The sequence below is a fragment of the Meriones unguiculatus genome, chromosome 10 (genome assembly GCF_030254825.1).
Source record: "Meriones unguiculatus strain TT.TT164.6M chromosome 10, Bangor_MerUng_6.1, whole genome shotgun sequence".
Classification (NCBI taxonomy): Eukaryota; Metazoa; Chordata; class Mammalia; order Rodentia; family Muridae; genus Meriones; species Meriones unguiculatus.
Genome location: NC_083358.1, coordinates 61,317,754 through 61,326,019, shown reverse-complemented (window position 1 = coordinate 61,326,019; position 8,266 = coordinate 61,317,754).

Below are 8,266 nucleotides of genomic sequence, written 5' to 3'. Positions count from 1 at the left end.
CAAAGAATCCACAAAGGTTTTATGTAACAGTGAGACTCAGAAGTCATGGGTAAGACTGAGCCTGGCCTAGATTTGAACATAGGTCACCAAATTAAACACAGGTGAACATAGCAGCACTCGTCCCCAACTCCACTGTAAAAGCCCACAGTTGCGACTAGCTAAACAGGTCTGTTAGGGCGTCCTCCCATGAAGTAGTTTGCTGAGGGGAAAGGGCTGATTATGATCTACAGAAGATGTTTATGAGTTGAGAGGAATAATGTTACCCTTAAAATGTGATTTATGGGAAGAAAATATTCTTATATAAACCTCTTATGGTAGTTTTATTATTGCTAAATTTTAATATTGAAGAGAGCACACTGTATAAATGTGTGGAAAAGGACTCAGGGCTTCAGCGTGATCAAACTTTCTGTTCTCTGGGATTTGAGGACCGCTGACAGCCGGGTCTTGGGCAGATCTAACTCACAGTGGGGCTGTCTCAGGAAGAACTTGATGGCCTCTTGTGTGACAGCCATGCACACTTTCACAAATGACATGTCCATTCTCTGACTAGTGACCAGCAGTTTAGAGACAGTCTGTTGTCCCGAAGAAAGCACAGGAAAACCAGTCCAGTTGTGTGTCAGCTTTTGGCTACCTATTCTTGTCTCACCTCCTTCATGGTCTTCAGATCCTCGATGCCTTCCTCCATTTGCATCACCACAAGATTGTCCAACCATAGACCCTGAGCAGCTTTTGTCACAGCTTCTGCCTTCCCTAGGCAATGCCTGAACTTTCAAGCATTTCCACACATCTTCCTTAATCTTCTGCATTTCACCTTCAGCATTCCTCAGCTGCTGGCTGCCCACCTAGATGGCTGGAAGAATTAATCAGGACTCCAGAGTCCATGGTTGGCCATAATTCAAGCCCTTTTCATAATGATGGGCCAGATGGCTTCCAACCAAGAACTGAAAAGGACAAGATGGAGGATCTTTGAGGAGCTGCACACACTAGCTGTAGGAAGACCTTCAGTGTGCCTTACTGCCAGAGACGCTGTTTCAGCTCAAGCCAATGGAGTAAATATTTCCGAAGGGCAATGTGGTTATGTGGCAAGGGATTTAAGTGTTCCCCTCATGCACGTTCTGCTTGAACAAACACAGAGTTCATTTCTGGAAAGGGTTTTCTGTCCTCCAACAGCTGCCACTTTTCTAAGCCTGAGGACCAGAGGGAATAATCTAGACAGAAATTCGTGGTCTTTAACCCAGAACAAATCCCACAGACGTTACCTGATTCCTTACATCTTACATCTCCAGAATCATAGGTACTTCCAAAAAAAAAGATACCCTGGAGGCCAGACTAAAAAAAAAAACAGAGTAAAGCATGGAGGTGGGCTATTACGTGAGTGTGTGCGGTGAATATATGAACGGATGCACGTGAGAGACTGTGGTACAGGCACACATCGATTACCCCTGAAAGTAATGCTGGATTTTTTCCATGTGACTACTGGGAGCTGGGTTTTGCCAAGTTAATCAGCAGACAAAAATCCATGTCAGTGAAGGTGCATGAGCAAAGTTGAAAAGCTGTAAGTACCCGAGGCAAGCAACACTAGGAAACAAGGTGAGACACGGGGACCAGATGGGAGATAGCGTGGAAGGCATGACGACCCAGAGCAGCAGAGCCTGTGCACTCGGCCTGGAGAAAGTGGGAGTGAGCCTTCAGATTTTCCACAGAAGTGGAAACTCTAACACCATCAGAGCCCAATGGGCCACTCAGAGGGTAGTCAGAAAATATGGAGCTTAGCCAGAGTGTTATCTAAACTAACATTATTCAACAGCAAATTTTTCAAAAGTAAGGTAGCAGCCAATCCACGTGATTGCAGGCCCTTCTTCGCTTTCTCTGCTTTTAAGCGTATCATCCTGGAGCTGATGGTCGAGGATGGTGATTGGTGATGGAGCTGGAGAGATGGCTCAGTGACTGAGAACACTTGCTGCTCTGGCAGAAGACCCAGGCTCAGATATCAGCACCTACATGGTGACCCGCAACCACCCACAAGTCCAGTTTCTGGGGACAGTACCATCTTTTGACCTCCCAGCCAAACACATGATAGACTTACACATATACAAGTAAAACACCCAAATACATAAAATAAAAATTAAAAAAAAAACTTTTAAAAATGTTTGAAAGAATGCCAGGCACAAATGAACACCATTCTGTAACAGTACTACCTACAGCCCTAGGCTAGTGCGCTGTTCTTGAGTTATTAGCAACACTCTGTGCCTGGATCAGTTTTACAGTTGTGACTTTTTAAATTTTAATTTAATTTAATTTAATTGTCTAACTCTGCAGGAAACATTGGCCAAGTTAGATTCCTACCCAGTTTTACTGGAAAACGTTGGCTGTTTTATTGAAATATATGACCTCAACACAAAAGCTCTGAGGAAGTAAATGTGTGTGTGTGTGTGTGTGAGAGAGAGAGAGAGAGAGAGAACTCACATTTTGCCTTGAAGTCATTCAAAGGTTCAAGCTGAGAGTCCTTCTGTAGGCTGTCAACACTGTGGCATGTGATAAAGAGAGGAGAGGGAGAAAAACTGAAATGTGAGTATCCATCATCAGATACAAGGCAGGAAGGGCCCTGAGACATGTGGATAGCACATCTTCCCAACAATCTAAACCTTCATCTCAGACAGACTCATCAGTGGGCACCTTGCAGCCCCTGCTGAGGAGGGTCCATGGAAGTCACACTGACACAGATGACATGCCAGCTCCATTTACATTGCCCGTTTGATTTGGAGAGATGACTGGATTTTGAGAAGCTTGGGTTGCTGTGGTAAAGCATTCCTTCTTAGGGTTACGGTGAAGAAGAAAGTGGATGTGTGAAGAGCTACTAAGTGACTGTCCCAGTGCGTGTTGCTGAACCTTCTCTTTCTTAGGATAAATCATTCTAATTCCTTCAGCCTTTTGATGGAGCCTCTGTTTCCAGTCTCTCATTATCTCTGTGGTGGTTTACAGGCCTTGCGGTGGTGGTGACGGGTCATGCTAGCAGCCACCTGGAAGCAGCTCTTGGCAAGGAGCGGCCCGGAAGCTACTCTGGACCCCTCACTTTCCTCATGATGGTCTCCAAAGAGCATAGTGGGCAAGAGATGTCTCTTGGTTGCAAATCCATCTGCAGCAATTTAAGACTTAGCAGTGGAGAGAATGACTGTATATAAATTCCTTAAGGGTCCAGAATGGACACCCAGGGCCAAACATTCCCTGTAAATGTGTAACTAATGCAAAACCAATGCAAGGCTGGACTTCCCATGCAGGGCAGACACGCCAACTGGAACAGGACCCAAATGGCAGTTGTTATATTCTATTGTTTAGCCTGGTGTGACCCACAGCTGCTAAACAGTAAAAGAATCCCAGCAAGTTCCTCTACTACACAAAATCCCCATTTAAGATTTTTAGCATACATTCAAGTATATCGTGCAGCTCCTACTTTATTTACAGGGACGCTATTATGTGTTATCGCCATTGAGACCCTCTGCAGTAGTTACAGTGTATCTAAGTCTACACGGGTGTCTGTTTTTCACTCTTTGCTGGATTCCCACAAACATCAAAACAGGCAGAAAGCGTTTGTGTGGTATAGCCTGAGATCCTGTGAACAGATCCTGTGTAGGCCTCAGCCTGTTTTTCCTATGGAGCATCTTAGCCTTCACAACAACTGCATGTCTGGCCAAGCTACAGAGCTACTGCTTTGGACAAAATAAACTCCTTGTGACATTCGGTTTTCATTCTTACTCTTTAATAAAGTGCCCGAATGCCAGGGAGGCCTGAACATCTTGTTTTGTTAGCTCTCCAGGTTCTCCCAGAATGTTTATGACACCAAAGCGGTTGTGTGGTGCCAGCACTGCTAGAAGGAGGCTCAGAAATGGAACTTTCTGCAGTAGAGAGCAGCAAAATTCATGACTTTTGTTAGTTTCTGAGTCTTACAATCATATACCACAAGACTGTCATAAAATGAGCAGGGGACCTACAAACTTGGCTGCTTGTCAGATTTTGATCTTTAAGGAAAAGGTCAGATTGCAATTTACTGGATGAAATTTGGAAGTGTTTTTGAGATGTGTATTAATGTCTTTCAACCATATTCCAAATGTTTGACTCTTCATTATCACCTTGTTATCAAGGGTTCTTTGACTATACTCCACGATTTGCCAGTTCAGTTGAGTCATGCCTCAGGTCATGTCTCATATAACGACTTCAATGAAAGTACAAGGAACTATTAACGAGCTAAAGAAATCTGCAATATAATAGATTTTTAGCTCGAGACATTTAGTCATCTTGTTTAATTCAAACCTAGCTCTATTAAACGGCTTTAAAAAAAATTCCTGAGATTTCCCATTCCCCTCTTCCCCCAAAATAGGATGTAAAAAAACAAAACCCCAAGCCTTTGAAATATTTGTCTGACTAAGGAAGATAGGAATGACTCCCATGCCTCTGTGCAGAAACTGTGAGGTTAGTGTGAATCACAGCCGTGTATCTGGGGTCGCTGATTCTGTTGGGTTCTGTTTCTTAATAAAGAGCACATGTTTGGGGGTGCTCCCTGGAACAGCTGTGATGCAACTTCTCAGGCCGGGGTGGGGGTGACTGCAGAAATGGTCACTGAGCTCATGGTGATCTCTTCTCAAGGGAAACTTGATCCCGGGTGTTTACACTCCAGTCACAGTTGAGGCGGTTGAGGTGAGTGGGCTCTTCTGGCTGCTGCAGAAGCTGGCTTGGCAGCACCTTTTCTTTCTTCCAGCTCGTAGCACCAGAGATTCACCGAGATACCAGCAAGGAGGTGCTTCTCACCCCCACCTTGCTTTCTAGAGCGGCTCCTTGTTTAAAAAGAGTTATCAAGACAGCGGGCAGGAGAAAGAGGTTAGTCCTTGCCTTTGCCCTACCCAGGTGCTGAATTAATTTAATCAGTTCTTTTTCTACTCAAAGGAGAAATTATTTACTAATGGTTGCTACAGCTGTCAAAGCCATTCATTGTCGGATAGCCAAATTGATTTTCTCCTAACATATTTTGTTTTCTCTTCTCTCATAAACTTCTCAAGAAACTCTGTTTTCAGATGCGGTAATAAAATGTGAGTTATTACCACAAATACCACAGCATTCTACACAAGAGATATAAAAAAAAATGATCATTTTCTATTGTGTGATATACTGAATGCTAAAGGATTTCATTGCAGAGTAACCGCATCTGTGGGTCTGGCCATCAGTCAAGTAAATCAACTGCAGACATTTTGTAGGTAATCAGAGAAGTGTGTGTGTGTGTGTGTGTATACTTGTGCACACTTGTGCATCATCATTTGGTATGCATAAAAAGTTTGTGCCAACATAGCCACTCAGTTCCACAATTCACAAGTCTTATATGAAATGGCAAAGTATTTACATACAACGTGAACATGTCCTTAAAAGTCACAGTAAGGTTACTTACAATACCCAATATAATTTAAGTAGTATGAACATAGTTGTTACGTTCTACTGTTTAGGGAATAATTACAAGCAAATGTATGTTCATGCTGAGGACAAATGTGATTAAAAACCTTTATTGGTTGAATACATGAATGTGGAATTGGTAGATGCCAAGGGATGACTTGACAGGCAGACAGATAGACAGGTAGAAACAGGGCATTTGGAGAAGAGAGGGGAACACCAACCCACCTACAGGAACTTCCATCTAGAATTTACCCTGCCTTCAGGATATGTAGGGATTAAGATAGAGCAGAGATCAAGAGAATGTTCAACTGATGTCTGGCCCAACCTGAGACCCATTCCATGAGAGAGAGCCAATCCCTGACCCTATAGATGATGCTCTACTGTGTTTGCAGATGGGAGCCATGCGTGGCTGTCCTCTGAGAAGCTTTGACTAGCAACAGATTGAAACAGAAACCGAGACAAATGGCCAAACATAGGGCGGAGCATAAGAAACCTTGTAGAAGAGTGGGGGGAAGGATAGAACCACCTGGAGGGGACAGGAGCTCCACAAGAAGACCAACAGTCACAACTAACCTGGGCTCAAAGGGGCTTGCAGAGACTGAAGCACCAACCAAGGACCAGGTATGGACTAGACCGAGATCCTCTACACATATATACCCAATGGGTAGCTTAGCCTCCATCTGGGTCCCCCAGAAAGGGAATGGAGGCTGTGTCTGGCATGGTCTCTGTTGCAGGCCTCTTGATCACTTTACCCTGGCATGGCTGCCTCATCAGGCTACTATGAAAGAGGAAGTACACAGTCCTGATGAAACTGACTGAGCTGGGGTCGGTTTTCCGGGGGGTGGGGCAAGCTCCCCTTTTCTGAGGGGCAGGGGAGGGGAGAAGAGAGAAGAGGAGGGGGATAAGAGAAGGACAGAGGGGAGGGACTAGGAACAGAAGAGGGAGGGGGCTACAAGTGAGATGTAAAATAAATAAATTAAGAAAAAGGAAAAATTGGTAGACTGAGATATGATAGATGATAGATGAATAGATAGATAGATAGATAGATAGATAGATAAATAATACAGTACATATGAGAGAAAGGAAAGTCACAGATACAGATACAATGGAAAGTTGGATTTTTACTACACATTCAGGTATGAATAAATATTGTGATATTGAAGCAGTTTCTTTTTCTGACAACCTTGTTTTTATTTTTTAATTTAATTTTTTTTTATACCGAATTCTCTTTACATCCCGATTGTAGCCACCCTCTTTCCCTTTTCCCCCCATCACCTCCCCTATTTCTCAGGAAGGGGGAGCTCTCCTCCCCTACCATCCAACCCCAGCCTATCAAGTCTCATCAGGACTGCTTGCATCCTCTTCCTCTGTGTCCTGGCAAGACCGCCCTGCCAGGGGGAAGTAATCAAAGAGAAGACAACAGAGTGCATGACAGAGACAGCCCATACTCCCTCACAGGAGACCCACATGGAGGCTGAGCTGCCCATGGGCTACATCTGAGCAGAGGGTCTAGGTCTTTTTCATGCATGGTCCTTGGTTGATGCATCAGTCTCTGCAGGCCCCCGTGGGCCCAGATTTGTTGGTTCTGTTGGTCTCCTTGTGGAGCTCCTGTCCTCCCCAGATCCCTCTATCCTCCCACTCTTTCCTAAGACTTTCTGCACTCTGCCCAAAGTTTGGCTGTGTTTTAGCATCTGTTTCCACACCCTACAGGGTGGAGTCCTTCGGAGGACATTTTGGTAGGCTCTCATTCTGTTACCTCTCTTCCACCACTTTCCGCTGTCTATTCTATTTGCCCTTCTGAATGAGAATTAAGCCTCCTCCCTAGGGTCTTCATTGTTATTCTTAAGAATAATTCTAAGATAAATTCTTGTCAATTCGAATCTAGCCTCCAGTTGAGGGTAAATTCTTGTATGTAAAGTCAACTGACGTTAGGCACTTCTATAAAACACCTTCCTTACAACACTGAAATGAGTGTTTGATTAAAAGCTGGGTGCTGTATTCTAAGCAAACCGACTGATAAAACTCACCATTTTGCCCAAAGCAGAATGTGGACTCAGTTGATATTATTTCAGCTACTGGGCATTTTCACAAGGTATAACCACTACGTGGAATGTCCTCTCTCATAATATACCTTCTTTCTTACCTTCTATTTCAGATTTCACCCATTTAGTAAAACATACTGTAAATATGGAGATACACTGGAAATTTCAGGAGAGAAATCAAGAACTTTATGACTGATGTATTTGGAAGGAGCAGGGCAGGACTCTGGCTCTGTGAAGTGATGAATACTGTTATTCAGTGGTGGGAAAAATAAAGAAACAGATTTGACAGAGAAGATCACTATTTGTACACATTGAATTGGACACATTGTAATGAGCTGTCTATGAGACAGAAGTGAAGACATATAAGGAAAATATAACCTAGGAATAATCTATGTTTTAGATGCCTGCACATGAGGGTCTAGGATGGGCTCCTGTGTAACTGATGGTTATAACCATGGAAACAGAACAAGATATCCAAGAAACTGTGTTAAATGAGAAGAGCATTGGTAGAATCCTGGAAAAATACCAACACAGAACAACAGACAGAAGGAAGAAGGTGTTCTGAAAAAAGAACAAGAAAGACTGGTTGAAGAAAGAAGTGGAAGTAAAACACAGTGCTTTGAACCAAGGTAGAATGTTGAGCAGCTATAACAAACAAAGTGACATCAAGGGGCCTTTCTGCTAGAGCTGGCACCAGTGTTGTTGGTGACCTCGGGTAGAAAATTGAGTGGAATGGCAGATGTGGGAGCTGGAGTACAATGGAATGAAGAGTGACAAGAAATATAAGT